Here is an 18,857-nt window from a genome sequence, read left to right as displayed (position 1 = left end):
TAACCCAGAAGCTCATCTTTTAGGAATCTGTCCTAAGGAAATGACTGGGTGTCACACAGGATCTATGAGAGTTAACTATCCACCGACCACTTACCCTGAGCATTTTCTCACTTAATCTTTGAAGACTCAACCATGTGAGGCTGGGAGTATTGAGCCCATTCTACAGATGAGAAAACTGAGACTTAAATAACATTTCCCAGAATGCTTGTAAAGGTCAGAGCTCACACCACAAGCCGAGAAGCCCACGACGCTGCTGTCTCCTGAGCACAAATGCCTTGACCCTAAAGAGAACAGGTTCAGGAGAAACACATGTGGGTGCCTCCTGCTTGGGAGCTCAGTGGGGAGGCAGGGATGGAGCACGGGGCAGGGGGATATATGGAGCCCAAGGAAGCTACAGAAGCTATGGAGGGCCTAGGACAGCAGGAGGATCCTGGCCCACTGGCCTTCGTGTGTACTGGCGTGGGGGAGCGTGCTGTCCTCCCCTGGCTTAGGCACTGGTGGAATCAGGGAGAAGTAGCAGCCCGTAGCTGGCCACTGCAGCTTGAGGAAAGGAGTTTATTTTGTCTCCAGGGCTGCTTCTGCCTTCTTCCTCTGCCTTTCTACTGTTTGGGCATCACAGTGAGGAAGAAGAGGGAATGGATATGGACCATGTAACCAGCAGAGTCTGCCACAGGGGAATAGAGTCTCCAGGCCACCTCTGGGCACCTCCACGGTGGAGACTTGAGTTAAAAAAAAACAAATCACTCTGTATGTTAAGGAGGATAACTAGAGCCCGGGAGTTCAGGGCCAGTGTGGGCCACATAGCAGCACCCTGTCTCTTTTTGGGGGGTTAGATGGGAAAGGTACCAGGGATTGAACTCAGGGCACTCGACATCTGAGCCACATCCCCAGCCCTGTTTTGTATTTTATTTAGAGACAGGGTCTCACTGAGTTGCTTAGCACCTTGCTTCTGCTGAGGCTGGCTTTGAACTCAAAATCCTCCTGTGATTACAGGCCTATGCCACCATGCCCAGCCTCCAACAGCCTGTCTCTTTAAAAAAAAAAAAAAAAAAAAAAAGTTTCTGAGCACTCCCAGAGCCAGCCAAGCTGGTAGAGAAGCTGGAGGGGTGTGGGATGCTCTGCTCCATTTCTCTCTACTGCATGGTGCATGGGCGGCCCTGAACTTTACCTTTGGCTCCCTGAGAGGATATGACATGGCAGCCTTGGCAGGGACATTAGTCTTCTTAGGATGGTAGTGGGGGTTGGGGCTCCAAAAGCCTTCATTGCAGGGGCCTCTGCCAGAGGAGCTGAGGCCCCCCTGGGGACTGTGGTTTACTAACTAGTTTGGGGATCCTTGTTTGGTAAACTGGCTCTAATTTTTTTTTTTTTTTTTAATTTAAAAAACCACGCTGATTTGTAGCATTGGCTGATTTCCATGATGTAAATATTCCCAATGGGGCCAATTTCAAGCTACCACAGTGTAACAACCAGCTTACAGAATTCCTGAATATTTAACAACTGGCTCTCGGGTGCCCTTACACGCGGACTTTCACACACTACTCCTGTAAGCCCTCCTTTGGGGACTCCCAGAAATAACTGGGGAGCCCTCTGAGGAGAGACGAGTGTTTATCATCACACGAATGGGCTGTTAAAGCAACCGGGGAATGAAATCCAGCTTTGTAGTAACAAGTCGGTAAAGTCAGGGGCTTGGGCAGTATTTGTATCAAAGTGCTTTCATACACATTCTCATTGTAAAATAGACATTACAATGCCCATTCATTCATTCAACAATTATTATTCATATTATTTATTTATTTATTTTGGTACCAGGAATTGAACCCAGGAGTGCTCAACCACTGAGCCACATCTCCAGCCCTATTTTATTTTTTATTTTGAGATAGGGTCTCACTAAGCTGCTTAGGGCATAGTTAATTGCTGAGGCTGGCTTTGAACTTGTGATCCTCCTGCCTCAGCCTCCTGAGCTACTGGGATTATAGGTGTGCACCACTACACCCGGCTTCAACAAGTATTTATTGAGAACCTCCTATGTGCCAGGGACCATCCTGGACACTAGGGATGACTAAAATGAACAAGATAAAGTTCTTGTCCTCGAGGAGTTCAGTGGTAGAGTACTTGACTAGCATATGAGAGGTGCTGGGTTCCATCCCCAGAATAAAGAAACAAACAAATAAACAACAACAACAACAAAACCCAATAAACTGAAATGGCTTGCCACCAGTAAATCTAAATACACAAAAGATATTTTAAATATTTTATTTCGGGCAGATAGAAAATGATTCCAAGTAGAAGGTCTAAATTTACATTGAATGTAATAATAATATCTTGTGAGGTATAAAAAGTAAATGTTTCAGTCAAAGGCAAAGATTGCCAGACTGGATAATAAAAATTCAAATGTGTATTGTCTATAAGAAGTACATCTAAAGCATAAATATACAAAAAAGAGAAGTGGAAAAAGCATGTTATGTAAATACTGTCTTTGTCTATTTTGTGCTGTATAACAGAAGACTTGAGAATGGGTAATATAATGAATGAAAATTTATTGGCTCACGGTTCTGGAGGCTGGGAAGTTCAAGATCAAGATACTGGCATCTGGTGAGGGCCTACACGTTGAATCATAACATGAAGGAAGGCAGAAGGGCAAGGAGAGGGAGAGACAAGAGAGAGCAGGAGCGAGATGGGACTAACCTACTCCCAATCTTAATTTAAAACATCTCTTAAAGGTCCTACTTCTGAACACCAAACAAACTTCAACATAAGTTTTGGAAGGGATAAACATTTGAATCATAGCAAATATTAAACAACAGAAAGATGATAGAGCTAGATTATTTATAGAAGAAAAAAACCAATACTTCATATTTCAGTCAATATAGTCCAAGGGACTATTTCTCCCTAAGTCTGTGTTATACTTTAATGTGTGAAGTCTGCATTTTTGTGACTCTTGAAGCTGTTGGTGAGGGAGAAGCAAGTGCACTTGCTTCTTATAGCAATAAAGATTTTCTTTGCCACACATATACACATAAAAAAAAGAAGAGGAGGAGGAGGAAGAAGAGGAGGAACAAAGAGGAGGAGGAGGAAGAGGAGAAAGGAGGAAACTAAGTTTGTTTGTTTTGGTTTGGTTTTGGTTTTTTTGGGTTTTGATTTGTTTTGTACCAGGGATTGAACCCAGGGGCACTTAACCATTGAGCCATATCCCCAGCCCTTTTTATTTCATTTATAAAATTTTGAGACAGGACCTCACTAAGTTGCTTAGAGCCCCATTAAGTTGCTGGGGTTATAGGCGTGCAACACCCCATCAGTTTTTTTTTTGTTGTTGTTGTTGTTATGTTTATTTAGTTGTAGATGAACACACAGTATCTTTATTTATTATTTTTTTAATGTAGTGCTGAGGATTGAACCCAGTGCCTCACACATCTGAAGCAAGCACTTTACCACTGAGTTACAGCCTTAGCCCCAAAACCAAGTTTTAAAAACAAACAAAAAAAAAAAAATTGTAATCTAGGATAAATTCAAAATTATTTTTGAAAAACCAGTTTCCCAGTAAGGTATAGCAATTTTATATTTGCATGTACCTCATAACATGGTTTAAAAGAAAAAGAAAAAAAAAAAGTATGAAGCCCAAAAAACCAAAAAGGCAGAAGGACAAAGAGAAACACAAATCTACATTCCTAGTGGGAGATTCTCTCTCTCTCTCTCTCTCTCTCTCTCTCTCTCTCTCTGTGTGTGTCTCTGTCTCTCTCTCTCTCTTTCTCTCTCTCTCTTTGTAAGTGCAAGGACCAGCAGCAGACCAAAACAGTCCTAGAAGATGGACCGATTAACACACACAGCCTGGCAGACATCTACAGAACACAGTATCCAACCCCAGCAGAATGCCCGTTCTGTTTCAGCTGTCATGGAACATTTAAAAGAAATCAAACATACCCTGGGACACTGAGCAAATCGGAACAGATTTCAAAGTTATTAAAATGATGCAGATATGTTTTCAGACCATAACATATTGATGCTATAAATTAATAAAGAAAACTACAAAGTCCCTACGTATTTGGAAATGAAGATGTTTGTAAATAATACACGTTATTCATTGACAACAGAAAATTAATAATAATGTCTTCTGAGAGTTAAAAAAAAAAAAAAAAAGTTAAAATATTCAGTGACCATTGCATGTAAACTGAAGGCTGATTAAGTGTTTAAGATCGTTCCATAGTCTGTGGGGGGAGGGGGGAAAGACATTGATTAATTTTAAGATTTCATAAGTCAGATAGCAAGTTGAAATTACTAGGGTAACCCCCAAAAGAACAGAAACAGAAACCAGAGGAAATAAGAACAAGATTAGCTGGGCACGGTGGTGCATGCCTATAATCCCAGCAGCCCAGGAGGCTCAGGCAGGAAGATCGAAAATTCAAAGCCAGCCTCAGCAATTTAGCAAGGTCCTAAGAACTTAGTGAGACCCTGTCTCAAAATAAATTAAAAAAAAAAAAAAAAGGGGGGCTAGAAATGTGACTCAGTGGATAAACACCCCTGGGTTCAATCCCTGGTAGCAAAAGAAAAAAAGACCGAAATAAAATAAATAAATATTAAATAGATAATCTCCCTAATGTAGAAAGAAGAAAGCAAAAATGTAAATAAGGAGATATAAGATTTGAATATATGTCAGCTTCCATATGAATGTTTAAAATGCTGCTTCTAGCTATGGTAGGGACTGCACAGGAAGATCTAGCTCCTAGTGGGATCGGAGAGGGTGGAGATGCCAGCCATATCCCTCCTACCTCCTCACTTCGGCCTGCTCTTGTCAATTTCTATCTTCCAGTTTCTGCCTCTCTTTTCCTGGACGCCTTTCTTTTTTTTTTTTTTTTTTTTTAATGGGGTGAGTGATTGAACCCAAGGACTCATGCATGCTAGGCAAGTGCTCTACCAGTAAGCTACATTCCCCAGCCCAACCTGAAGGCTTTTATCAAAACTACAGGAGACCTCTCTGCCTTCAGCAGGACTGACAGGCGGAGCCCCCTCACTCCCCGGGTGAGATGAGCCTGAGGCATCCCCTGGTTGCCCGGTGGATTTGAGCTCCTGGTCTTCCTTGTCTTACTTGTTTCTTCTGCTGGTGTTTCCTGCTCCTCCGCAGTAACTGTGCCCTTAAATCCATGTCTCAGGGGCTGTTTCTGGAGGAAGCAGGCTGTTGTTCACATGTCTCCTGTGCCAATTCCCAGGCCTCTGTCAAAAAGAGGCAGTTGCCCAAGAGACCGCTGGTCGTGAGAGCCTTCCTGAGTGGCTGCTGCTCAAGTGGTGTGTCGTTACAGAGGCCAGGGACCTGGGCCCTTGGGGGAAGCACAAGATTCGGGGTTGGGCTGGCCAGCCTCTAGCCCTCAGCTGGCAATAAAAAATTGGAGGACCCAGTGTGCTTCTTTTAGTACTGCAAGTACAGCTGGTAAAGCAATAACCAGGGCAGGAGGCGCATGCCGTCCTGGGCCTGCTCCCGGGCAATGAGCACCCAGAGCTGAGGCCTTCTGATCCGTCCCAGGGAAGACCTGATATCTTTGTTGGCAAGTCCATGAACTTTCTTAAGGTGAAATGGGACCAGGACATGTGCTTCCACTTTGTTTTCAAAATAACTAGATAGGAGACTTTCTAGTCTCCTTGCTCACAAATTCTCTACCTTCTGTGACTGTAGTGAAGGGATTTTAGGGAACTTGATTTCAAGTAGTTGGAACACCCACAATTCAGAGGAAAGAGGATTTGAATACATATCAACTCCTATATGGGTGGATCAGGAAGAGCTCCATTCAAACCCCAACCCTGCCACTCAGTAGCTGGATGATGTAGACAAGTGACAACCTCTCGGAATGGCAGTTTCCCCATCTATAAAACAGGAATCATAATTGTATTACCTTACAATATCATTGTGAGGATTAAATTAGAAGTGCTCGTAAACAACTTAGTCTCTGGGATATAGGAAATAATAAATGGTATGATGATGATGATGATGATGATGATGATGATGATTGCCTCAGCTTGCTTATAATAGCAAAAAATAATGGGAACAACTTAAATTCCATTAATAGAGAATTGGTTAAGTAAAGATGTTACATCCATGCACATTGTGTAAATATAAAAGCAGCCCTCTAAAGTAAATAAGCACTAGGATCCCTGCTTTACCAATTTCGATGCTCAGGCTCAGAGAGGTGATGTCACAGGTCCAAGGACACTGTGCCACATGGGCAGAATGGACTAGGTTATGTCATGGTAACAAATGACCCCCAAGCCTCAGAGACCATTTTTCTCCCAACAAATATTTATTTCTCACTCATGTCACTTGTCATCGCAGAGAAGCCTGGCTGTATTCCATATCATCTCCAATCCAGGCTGGCAGGACAGCCCCTTTCCGGGATGCAGCTGTACTCAAGGTAGGAAAGAAAAAGATGACGGTGCACATGTAGCTCTTAAGTCTGCTTTAGCAGAAGCCCAATTGTTCACATCCACATTTTGTTGGTCAAGTTGAGTCAAATGGCCACTCCAGAGGTCAACTGAGCAGGGATGTTGAATCCTGTCCCAGTAGGGACGGTCAATAGTTGGAACAGAAGTGCAGTCTACCAGGCTGGGGTTGTAGCTCAGTTGGTAGAGTGCTTGACTAGCACGTGTGAGGCATCTGCATTTGCAAAGCCCTGGGTTCAATCTGGGTTCAAACCTCAGCACCACATAAAGGCAATGTGTCCATCTACTATTAAAAAAAAAAAGTGTAGTCTACCCCTGTCCACAGCTAAGGATCCTCCTGGAGCTAAGAAGGGTGACAGCTGAGCTGTGAGGGAAGCCGACAGGTGTTCAGGTTGGATCACGGGGCTATGCTTTCTACTTTAGCATGACTTCCTCTGAGCACTGACCCACATTAACCCAACTCAAAGGAGACTAAGGAGAAGAGGAGGCCAATAGAATTATAAAGTGGGAAAAACTAAAATAGAATTACCATATGGTCAAGCAGTGTATGTCTGGGTGCATGCCCAAGGGAACGGACATTCGGATGTTGAAGATGTCTGTGCTCCTGCAGAATGAATCCCAACAGCCATGACATGGAAACAGTCCGAGTGTTTGCGAGTGGAGGACTGGATGTTTAAAATGGGGCATATGCTCAGAGTGGAATATTATCCACCTTCACAAAGCAGGAAATTCTGTGGACCTAGAGGATACAATATAAGGTGAAATGCCTAGGCACAGAAAAATACTGCTTGATCTCACTTACATGTGTGTGGAATCTCAAAAAAAAAAAAAAAAATGGAACCCTTAGAATTAGTGAGTGTTGGTGGTTATCAGAGGCTGGTGGGGGAGTCTGGTCAGAGGGTACAAAGTTTCAGCCAGACAGAAGGACTAGGTCCTGGAGATCGTGACATGGCATGATGACTGTGACTACTAATAATGCACTGTGTATTTTGAAATAGCTGAAAGAATGGATTTTCAGTGTTCTCACCACATAAAAACAGTATATGAGTTTATATTCATTAGCCTTCTTTGTTCGCTCCAGGATGAGGAAGTGAGCCGCAACACTGCGTTCTATCCCATAAATGGATGCCATTATTATTAGCCAATTAAAATTAAGTAAAAGTTATTTAAAAAGAAAGAGAGACCATGGTGGTCCTTTCAGAACACAGTGACCTTCCTAGTAGAGGCCCATAGGTGCTCTGCTTTCACCAGGAGGCAGCTTGTTGACCTCTGCTGTCCAGACTGCAGAGTAGGGGTCAGGTCTTGAGGCTGGGCTTGGGAGAGCACACGGCAGGCCTGGGCCCCTCCTAAGTTCCTGAAATGCCACCATCCTCCTCTCTTCACCTAGAAACTGCCTCCACTGGGCTGGCACCCTTCCCTCGGGAGCCTCCCTGGAGCCCCTATTGAGTAGGGATCACTAGGACAGTTTAACAGAGGGAGGATGGGAGGCAGAGGGACCCCAACCCACATACAGGCAGATAAGACTAGAGAAGGGTCAAGGTTGTTTTTTGTTTGTTTGTTTGTTTTCCTGGATGATGCAATTATGGATGAATATTTAGATTTTTTTTGTTGGTTGGTTTGCTTGGTTTGGTCCTGGAGATTGAACCCAGGGCTTTGCAAATGCTAAGCACATTCTCTACCACTGAACGATATATTTTGCTCTGGATATTTTGATTTTTTTAAAAAAATCTTATTTTATCTTAGTTTTCAATGGACCTTTATTTTATTTATTTATATACAGTGCTGAGAATTGAATGCAGTACCTCACACATGCCAGGCAAGCACTCTCTGCCACTGAGCCACAACCCCAGCCCCAGGATATTTTGATTTTTAAAAAATGATTTTCTGGGGCTGGGATTGTGGCTCAGTGGTAGAGCGCTCACCTAATATGGGCGGGACCCAGGTTCGATCCTCAGCACCACATAAAAATAAAGGCACTGTGTTGTGTCCATCTACACCTAAAAAATAAATAAATAAAAATTTTAAAAATAAATAAATAAATAATTTTTTAAAAAAAATTAATAAATATTTTTTTTAAAAAATGATTTTCTGGGCTGGGGATGTGGCTCAAGTGGTGGCGTGCTCGCCTGGCATGCGTGCAGCCCGGGTTCGATCCTCAGCACCATACAAACAAAGATGCTGTGTCTGCGAAAATAAAAAAAAAAATAAATAAATATTAAAAAGTCCTCTCTCTCTCTCTCTCTCTTTAAAAAAAATGATTTTCTGATCTGCACTGAGCATCTAGCAGTCTAAAATCAGGAAATACTTATTAAAAATTAAAATAATCTAATAAAAACCAGTAGGCTAGCCAGGCACATTGGCATACACCTATAATCCCAAAGGCTAGGGAGGCTGAGGTAGGAAGACTGAAAGTTCAAAGCCAGCCTCAGCAATGGAAAGACACTAAGCAACTTAGTAAAACCCTGTCTCAAAATAAAAAATGAAAATGGACTGGGGATGTAACTCAGTGGTTGAGTGTCCCTGGGTTCAATCCCAGTACTCTCCCCTCAAAAACACACACACAAACAAAACAAAACAAAACAAAACAACAACAACAAAAAAAAACAGTTGGCTGAACAGTTGTGATACTCATCAGAATTAATCTTTTTTGGATTTTCTCCCCCAAACCCATTGCAGGTATTCGATTCGTGGAGCACCCATTGTTTGCCAGATGCTGTATGTTGGAGAGAAGGCCCAGACACATCGCTACAGGGTATACAGGGTAGCAAAGGATAGTGAACAAGTGATTTCCATAAAATGTTTGAGGCCCTGAGAGTGGTTTAATGATTTTCCCAAAAATTTCCAGTGATTAAGTGGTTTGTACTGTAAACATTATGTTTAAGAGTGATGGCTTTAGACCAGAATTCAAAATCCTAGTTCCATAGGCTGGGCACAGTGGTGTACATCTGTAATCCCAGCAGTTTAGGAGGCTGAGTCTGGAGGATTCAAAGCCAGCCTCAGCAAGTGAGGAACTTAGCAACTCAGTGAGACCCTGTCTCTAATAAAATACAAAATAGGGCTGGGATGTGTGTGGCACAATGGTCAAGTGCCCCTGAGTTCAATCCCTGGTACCCAACACCGCCCCTCAGCCAAACAAAAAAAAAAAAAAAGTTCCATCATTTGGCTGTGTGACCCACTGTCCACTCCAGACAAATTACTAGCCCTCTCACCCTCAGTTTTCCTCTCTGTAAAGTGGGTCCTTGTAGACTAACTGGGATAATGCCTTTAAAATCCTGAGGTCAGCACCAGTCACAGACAGTTAACAAAACATTTGATGCAGGATTCCCAAATCCTCCTTCCTGACCACAGCTCTGCCTGCAGCTAGAGACAAGGCCAAATCCTCAATCACAGTCGTGCTCCATGCAGTAAGTAGTGACCTCATGTCTCTTCAAAGACAGCGTCTGGCAAGAAACTGTTGGAGAGGGAGCACTGGAAGGCAGGGGTTGGGAGACAACATATCCTTCCTAAGAATTCGAAAAAATGAACATTTACTTGTTTGTGCATTTCTTTTCAGACTTAAAAATATGGGAATAAAATTATTTTAATAATTTGAATTAACGAACCATTCAGTTACTCCTTTGGTGAAAAGCTCTTTTCTCCTGTGGAGCACAGTTTTTCTCAAAAACTGTCTGAGGACCATCTGTCTTAGAATCCTGTGCTTCCCCAACCTCCATCTCTACTGAATGAAAATTTCTGGGGCAATGGAGAAATTGGGGGGAGCCTGTTTGGCCTCTCTTTTAATTAGCTCCCCAGGTAATTCCTAAGGACACCAAGCTTAAGAGCCACTACTTTATGAATCCAGTGACATATCAAGGGCTCAGAAGTGTTACCTTCGGTCTACTGACACTGAGATTATATTACAGTTCAGCAGATTAAGTGAATCCACCTGTGACTTTGTCATTATTTATTATGCCAGCCAAAATGTCTCATTCCTTCATCTTACCAATACCAATGGCCAAATGCTGCCTCAACTGGTTAAGTATAATGGAATACTATGTAAATATGGAAAAAGAGGGGCAGGAGCTGGAGCTCAATGGTAGAGCACTTGCCTTGTATACGTGAGGCACTGCGTTTGAGTCCCAGCACCACATATAAATAAGCAAAATAAAATAAAAGACCATTAAAAAATATATGAAAAAAGAATGAGGAGGCTTTTCCCATTGTGCTATGGACTAAGTTCTTAAAATAAGTAAGGGGAAAAAAGCATTCAACAATGTGTTTAGTCTGCTCAGGCTTGTGTAAAAAAGAACATCCCCCCCCCACACACACACACACATACAAAATATACACATTTATATTTATATATGCAAATCTCTGGAAGACTATGCAAAGAACGGGGGGGGGGGGCGGGCAGGAGTTGTGGTTACCCCTGGGAACATGGAGTGAGTGGGGACATGGGTACGAGAAAGACTTTTCGCAATGCTGTAAACCGCTCCAGCTTTTGAATTTTGAAACATCCGAGTGCATTTCTTTTTCAAAAATAAGTTAGATGTAAAATGCTGCCCACATGGGCTGTCCTGGAGCTGCTCTGAATGCGTGGGCCTGGTTCTCCGGCATCCTTGTGGCTCTACGGACTGTCTTTTCTTCTAAAGCTCTCCTTCCATGAGTCAATCACTGACCTTGTCTAGCCACAGGCATATTTTGATCGGACTGTTAAGCCAGACAACTCCTCTTGCACTTAACATTCTGGTCCAGAAGCAGCAAGCACACACTTGCAAAAGATTTCATGATTTTAGACTTTGGTGAGAAGCAAGAGGTCAGTGTGCTTATGTAAGTCAACATCGCTTCTCAAAGGCTACGTGCTCAGGAAGGTAAGGTACAGGCACAGCCTAGCGCTCAGTCTGCAGCAGCATGACTTGCAAGGGATCAGAGGCAGCTTGGAGGAGGTCAGCAGAGAGGGAACTGAGGCCCAGTCCTTTTGGAGACTTTGACCAATCCTAAACTAATGGACTTAGACAAAAAAGAGAGACCTGTTTTTAAGGCTAACATAAAGGCCAAATGCAGTGGTGCACACCTGTAATCCCAGAGACTTGGAAGGCTGAGGCAAGAGGATTGCAAGTTCAAAGTAAGCCTCAGCAACTTAGTGAGATCCTGCCTCAAAATAAAAAAGTAAAAACGACTGTGGAGTGATAAAGCACCCCTGGGTCCAATCCCCAGTACCAAAAAAAATATTAAGGGTAATACATGGTCCAGCTCTCCCACTCATAGGTTTCCATGCAAAAGAAAATATATGATATGTCCACATAAAGACTTGTGTATGAAAGTCCATAACAGTTTCATTAGTAATAAACCTAAACTAAAAGAACTGAAATATCCATCAATAAATGAATGAATAGACAAATTATCACATATCCATGCAATGGAAAAACTTACTGACACACTCAATGCCGTGGATGATTCTAAAAACAATTATGCAGAGTGCAAAAAGAATACATACCATCTGATTCCATTTATATATAACTTTAGAAAATGTCAGCTAATCTATAGCGACAGAAAACAGGTTAGTGGCTGCTCAGGGGATGAACAGCAAGAAGGGAGGGATCGCCCAGGGCGGGAGGAGACTCTGGGAGGTGGTGAGGATGATGTTATTATCTTGGATGTCACTTATACCTCAACAAGACTTTTGATTTTTTTTAAGAATCTTGAAGTCTCATGTGAAACTGAAGAGACAAGTTATGCTTTTTGGATTGAAGGAAATGTTTTATATCTTAATTGTGGCAATAGTTACATGACTGTATGCAATTGTTAAAGCTCTTAGAGTTCTAAGTTCAAAAACAGTGATTTTGATTGAATATAAGCTATGCCTCAGTGAAACTGGTCATTTAGAAGCAGGACATGCCGGGCATGGTGGCACATGCTGCAATCCCAGAAGTTCGGGAGGCTGAGGCAGGAGGAAAGAGTTCAACGCCAGCCTCAGCAAAGGTGAGGTGCTAAGCAACTCGGTGAGACCCTGTCTCTAGATAAAATACAAAATAGGGCTGGGGATGTGGCTCAGTGGTTGAGTGCCCCGAATTTCAATCCTAGTACCCCTCCCCCCAAAAGATGAAGCAGGACACATACGTGGAGAGCAGGTTAGGCAGCCCAGGACCCAGAGCATTGTATGGTGCCCACCTGCCATGCTGCGCAGATGCCCTCTCCAGCTCTCATCTGTCTTCTTCTCTGTTCTCTAAATGACTACGTCATTCTCTCTCTAACCCTCCCGAGTGATTGATTCAGCTCTCTGATTTAAAAGGCAGAATGTTTGGCTGCTGAGACTTTCTGAGCCATATGTCTTAAGTCCCAGGTACCCAAAGAAGAAAGAAACAGCCATTTTTGTCAAGTTGCAACTTCATGGTGAAGGACTCTGATAGGTCCATTTTGGGTTATGTGTTAGACCTTTATTTATTTATTCAAAAGATATTGAGCAGCATTTTCAAGCCTCATGCTAGCCCAGGTACACCTCAGAGAATGAGACCAATGAAGTCTCTGCCCCAGCATGGCTTATAGTCTAATGAGACAACAAACACCCAAGCAAGTAACACTGCCATTTCAAACTGTGAAGAGTCCTTTAAAGAAAAAAAAAAAAAAAAATGGTAAGGGGATATAGAACAATTGGGGACATGGTGCTATTTAATGCAGTAGTTAGGGATGGACTCTAAGGTGGTCGCTTTGAATCAGACCTAAGGATAAGGGAATAGCTCTCCAATGAGCTACTTAAGAAGTTAGAACCAGAAGAAGTTAGAGCAGGTTGAAGACCCTGAGGCCAGAACGTGGGTGGTATAAGCCAGTGTGGCTGGAACGCAGGGAAAAGAACAGAGAACAACATGAGGCCAGGCCATGTGGCCTTCCAGAGCAGAGAAAAGAATTTGCATTTTATTCCGAATGTCTTTGGAAGGCTCTTGAAGCAGTTAGGCTGAGGACTGATTGGTTGTGATTTATTTATTCAAGACTCCTCCAAATGTTAAGAATAAATGGTAATGGGACAAGAGTGGAAGCAAAGCCAGTAGGCTATTATTGTCACATATGTGGAAGGATCAGTCAATAGAACGGGGAGGAAGGAGGACAAGAAATAGGGAAGAAGACCATCAGAGATCAGAATGAATGGGATAAATTTGGCTGGGGCAAAGTCCCTTTATAACCAGGTACCTCCAGCTGCTATCAAGAGGCTGAAGGTGGGCATGGGGTAAACAGTGGGAGCAACAGGCACCAGCCTGGTGCAGTGGTACACATCTAGCTACGCAGGAAGCTGAGGCAAGAGGATCACAAGTTCAAGGCCAGCCTCATCAACTAAGCAAGGAGGCCCTGTCTCAAAAAAATTAAAAGGACAAGGGATATATCTCAGTGGTAGAGCACCCTGGGTTTAACTTCCAATACCTAAAACAAAGCAAAACAAAAAACAGTAAAAGCAACAGGCACCTATTTTAAAAGGCTGAGCCTGGAAACCTAGTCTGAAAAAGGAGAGGGTTGGAAAAGCGTCAGGAATTCTCAGCGGGGGTGGGACCACCCACTACAGTGCACTGATATTTAGAGGCCGAGGGCTGGGAATATGTAAGACGGTCCACACAAGGAACAATGTCCCGTGTGCCACTTCCAACTGTACCATTGGACATTTACAAAGATGAAAACACTATAAAATTATCTGAGCCTAGAATTCAACTCCACTTTACGTTCAAGTGTGGTTGTTAAAAATACTTCCCAGAAATGTAACTCCAGTGAAAATCAAGGGATTTAATCTATTTAGAAATTTATTCAAGAACTGATTTGAGGCCAGGCACAGTGGCACACACCTGTAATCCTAGTAGCTCAGGAGGCTGAGGCAGGAGGATCACAAGTTCAAAGCCAGCCTTAGCAACTCAGTGAGACCCTCTCTATAAATAAAATGTTAAAAAAAAAGGGGGGGGGCTGAGATGTGGCTCAGTGGTTAAGTGCCCCTGGGTTCAATCTTCCTGGTACAAAAAATAATAATAATAATTAATTGATTTGGGTTATGGAGCTTGGTGGTAAAATGCTTATGTAGCATACAAGAGGGCCTGGATTCAATTCTCAGAACTGGAAAAGAAAAAAAGAATTGATTTTGGAAGAGCATGTCACCAACACAATGCTCCTGATGTTTGAGTTGTAACACACCTGAATCACTTTGCATTTACAGGGGTGGCAACAGGGTGATTCTACACATAGGTGCAAACATTATCTCCATCTCTTCTAGGGTAACCTTGCCTATATCTTTATATATTTAAAATTCACTTTATTACAATTATTTTCCTTTTATTCCTCCTTTAACAGAAAACTGTAATCCTAAACATATTACACATAGACATATTTATCTAATCCTCAAAACAATCCCATGAGGTAGACATTGTCATGGACCCCATCTTACAGATGAAACTGAGGCACAGAGTAGTGTCCAAGATCACATGGCTAGTAAGTAGCTGAGCCGGAATTTGAACCCAGGAGTTAGCTCCAACATTCACATTGTCTAAAGCACTAACTACTTATATCGACTTGCACTTGATTATGTTTTGACTCTTATCTCAGGGTAATAAGGTGGTTCATCAGTCTTATGAGATTCCATGGTCCAGGTGCTCTCTTGGTCTTTCCTAGCTCTAAAATTCTCTTACTAGAGCTGTTTTTCTAAACAACTTTCAAATCAACTTTTGTGTGTGTGTGTGTGGGGGGGGGTGTAGATATGGTACTGAGGATTGAACCCAGGGCCCTCAAATCAACTTGGAAGCACAAAACTTTCCCTGGGGCTGGGGATGTGGCTCAAGCAGTATCGCGCTTGCCTGGCATGCGTGCTGCCCAGGTTAGATCCTCAGCACCACATACAACAAAGATGTTGTATCCGCCGAAAATTAAAAAATAAATATTAAAAAAAAAAAAAAACAACTCTCTCTCTCTCTCTTAAAAAAAAAAAAAAAAAAAAAACAACTTTCCCTGAAGAGGAACAATGTTATATCAAATAGATTTTGTTTTGTCATTAGCTGTAATACCCAAGTATGGCGAGATGCAATTCAGGCTCTCTGAGACTGCTGGTGGGAGGGCAAGGAATGATCCTTTCACAACATATGTTCAGCAACATAGCCCAAGAACTTGAAGATGTCTACATGCTTTGGCTCTGACTTTATTTTGGAAGATTTTTCTTAAGGAAATAATGTGTGACAAAATGCACATAACACAAGTTTTACCATTGTAACCACATAAACGTGTGCAGCTCAGTGCACGTAGCACATTCACAGTGCTGTGAAATCATTACCACTGACTAGTTTCAGATTATTTCATCAGCCCAGAAGGAAACTCTGCATCCATTAAATGCTCATTCCTATTGCCCACCACTGTGCACCAGCCTGGACAACTGCTAATCTGCTTTGTGTCTCTGAGTTTGCCTATTCTGGACATTTCCATATAAATGGGATCATACAATCTGTAACCAGTGGCTGGCTTCTTTCAACTTGGCATAATGTTTTCAAGGCTCATCCATGTCGTAGCATGCATTAGTATTTCATTCCTTTTGTTTGTTTTAGTTTTTTATTGAGGTAAAATTCGTGTAACATGAAATCAAACATTTTAAAATGTACAATTCAGTATGATTTAATACATTCACAATGTTGTATAGCTACCACTCTATTTCCAAAACATTTTCATCACCCCAAAATAAAATCCTGTACCCATTGAGCAGTTAGTTCCCGTCTTTCTCTCCCCTCAGTCCTTGGCAAGCACCAACCCACTTTCTGTCTCTATGGATTCTGAATATTTCCTATAAATGGAAAACACAATGTGACCTTGTATATCTGGCTTCTTTCACTTAATATGAGGTTCTGAGGTTCATCCATGGTATATTATGTTATCAATATTGCATCTTTTTAAGACTAATATTTCATTGTATGGTTAATATACCACATTTTGTTTATCCATTCACCTATTGACAATAATTTCTACCTTTTGGTCATAGTGCTGAATAGTGCTGCTATGGACATTCATGCACAAATTTTTTGATTCTACATCTGTTTTAATATATACCTAGGAGTAGAATTGCTGGAGCAAGTCTGTGTATAACTAATTGAGGAAAGTCCAAACTATTTTCCACTACAGCTGCACCATTGTATATTTCCCCCAGAAAAGTTCCAATTTCTTCATCTCCACATCCTCACCAGTACTAATTATTTTTTTATTATAACTATCCTAGTGGCTATGAAGTGGTATCTTATTGTGGTTTTATTTGTGTTTCCCTAGTGACTAATAACACTGATCATCTTTTCATGTGCTTGTTGGTCATTTATAAATCTTCTTTGGAGAAATGTCTGTTCAAGTCTTCTGTCCAATTTTCAACTGGATTGCTTGTCTTTTTGTTATTGAATTGTGCCTAAGGGAATAATTTTAAAATTTTAAATTCATCACATATTATTTACATTAGTGAAAAGGCTGAAAATCACACTAATGTCTGACACTAGGGAACATACAGATAGTTCCAGCCTCAAAGGGCACTCTGTCTTGTTGAGAAGGCACAACGAAAATAAATTCAGGAAATTCCATGTTCCCAATATGCACAGAGTACCAAAGCAGCTCAGAAGAGGGGAGGGTGTCAGGGGCTTCCCCAAACCAGTGAAGAAACATGAGAATTGGTGTGTGCAGGCAGAAAGGCACTCGTCAAGAGTGGTAAAAAAGAATACTATGGGGAATGACAGTTTTTTGGGCTGTGGTAAAAGGTTCAATGTAGAGAGAAAGGTAGTACGTGGAGCAAGTAGGACCTATTTTGCTAAACCTTTACCTGAAAGCCCAGGGAGTTTTAAATGGATGTGACATGACTGACTTTATATTTTGGAAAGATTACTCTAACAGCCACACAGAGGATGGGCTATGGTGGGCCCAGATGAGGTCTAGTCAGGAGGCTGTTATAAGACAGAATGAAGTAAGACAGTACTGTAGGAAGATAGGAGGTAAGATATTAAGACTTGTAGCATTGCTGGACTGTAAACCATACCAGGTCAGTGATCACATATGATCCCTGTATTATATAGCTGCAGTCTTTTTTGGGATGGATTGTGTCATAGGGCATATCATAAACCAGGCAGCTTATAAACAACAGAAATTTATTGCACATAGTTCTGAGTCTGGGAAGTCCAAGATCAATATGATGACAGAATGTGTCGGGTGAGGGCCTCTTCCTGTTTTCCAGGTGGCACCTTCTCACAGTGTCCTAGTAAAAGAGCTGAGCTAGTGGTCTGGAGCCTCTTTTATAAGGGCACTAATCCCATTCTTAACCACCTCCCAAAGGCTCACCTCCTAATACCATTACCTCGTGGGTTAAGATTTCACATATGCATTTTGGGAACACACATTCAAACTATAGCAGATAGTGTCCCCCACAAAACAAATATCCTGAAGTTCTAAGCCCCTGCACCTCAGAATGTGACCTTACTTGGAAATAAGATTGTGACAGATAAATTAACTGAGATGAGATCATGCTGGAGTAGAGTGGACCCTAATCCAATATAATATTACTGTTGTCCTTTTAAAAAGTCAGTCATGTGAAGACAGAGACACACAGGGAGAACACCATGTTTACTACAAAGGCAGAGATTGGAATTATGCCCAAGTAACCAAGTAATGCCCAAGATTGCCAGCAAAACACCAGAAGCTAGGAAGAGGCCAGGGAGGATTTAGTGAGAGCATGGCCTTACTGAAACCTTGACTTCTGACCTCTAGCCCCCAGCATTGTAAAGCAACAAATTTTTGTTGTTTTTTATGCCACCTAGTTTATGGTACCTTGTTATGGTAGCCTTAGGAAAATAATGTACGGCCACTTAACTTATGATACTATCCTGACATAAATATTTAGCTCCAAAAATACCAACAGCTGACATTTCTTGAATACTTACTCTGCATCCGGCTTCAGAACAACCTATTCTTCCTAGCAATTTCCCATAAGAATGATTCTATAATCACTCCCACTTTATATTTAAGAAAACTGAAACATAGAGTGGCCAAGCAAATTTCTCAAGATTACAAAGCTAGTTAAACAGAGCCAGGAATTATGCTTGGCAGGCTGATTCCAAGCCTTAGTGCTCTTACCCAATACAATATATTATGCAGTTGTTCTAATAAATATTTACTGGAAAGTTCAATGGCTTAATAAATGACTGTGTTGATCTGGTTCGGAGTCAGGTTTAAAAAATGAGCGCAGTGAAGCAAAGAGGAACCAAGGATGACTCTCTGGTGTTTGGTTCAGATGACTTAGCCACAAATATGTTCCTGAAATGCTGAGTATGAATGCCAAAAGACCAGTGAGTGAGATGTTGGATAAATGGGTCTGAAGCATTAGAGAGGTGTGGGTTAGAATTACAGATTTGGAAGCCATTAGTACACTTAGTGGCAGGGGTTTAGATGAGATCACTAAAGAGAGTGTATAGGAAGAGAAA

Source organism: Callospermophilus lateralis, chromosome 7 (assembly GCF_048772815.1).
Source record: "Callospermophilus lateralis isolate mCalLat2 chromosome 7, mCalLat2.hap1, whole genome shotgun sequence".
Classification (NCBI taxonomy): domain Eukaryota; kingdom Metazoa; phylum Chordata; class Mammalia; order Rodentia; family Sciuridae; genus Callospermophilus; species Callospermophilus lateralis.
The sequence above is the reverse complement of the archived record's forward strand: the minus strand, read 5'-3'. Positions refer to the sequence as shown.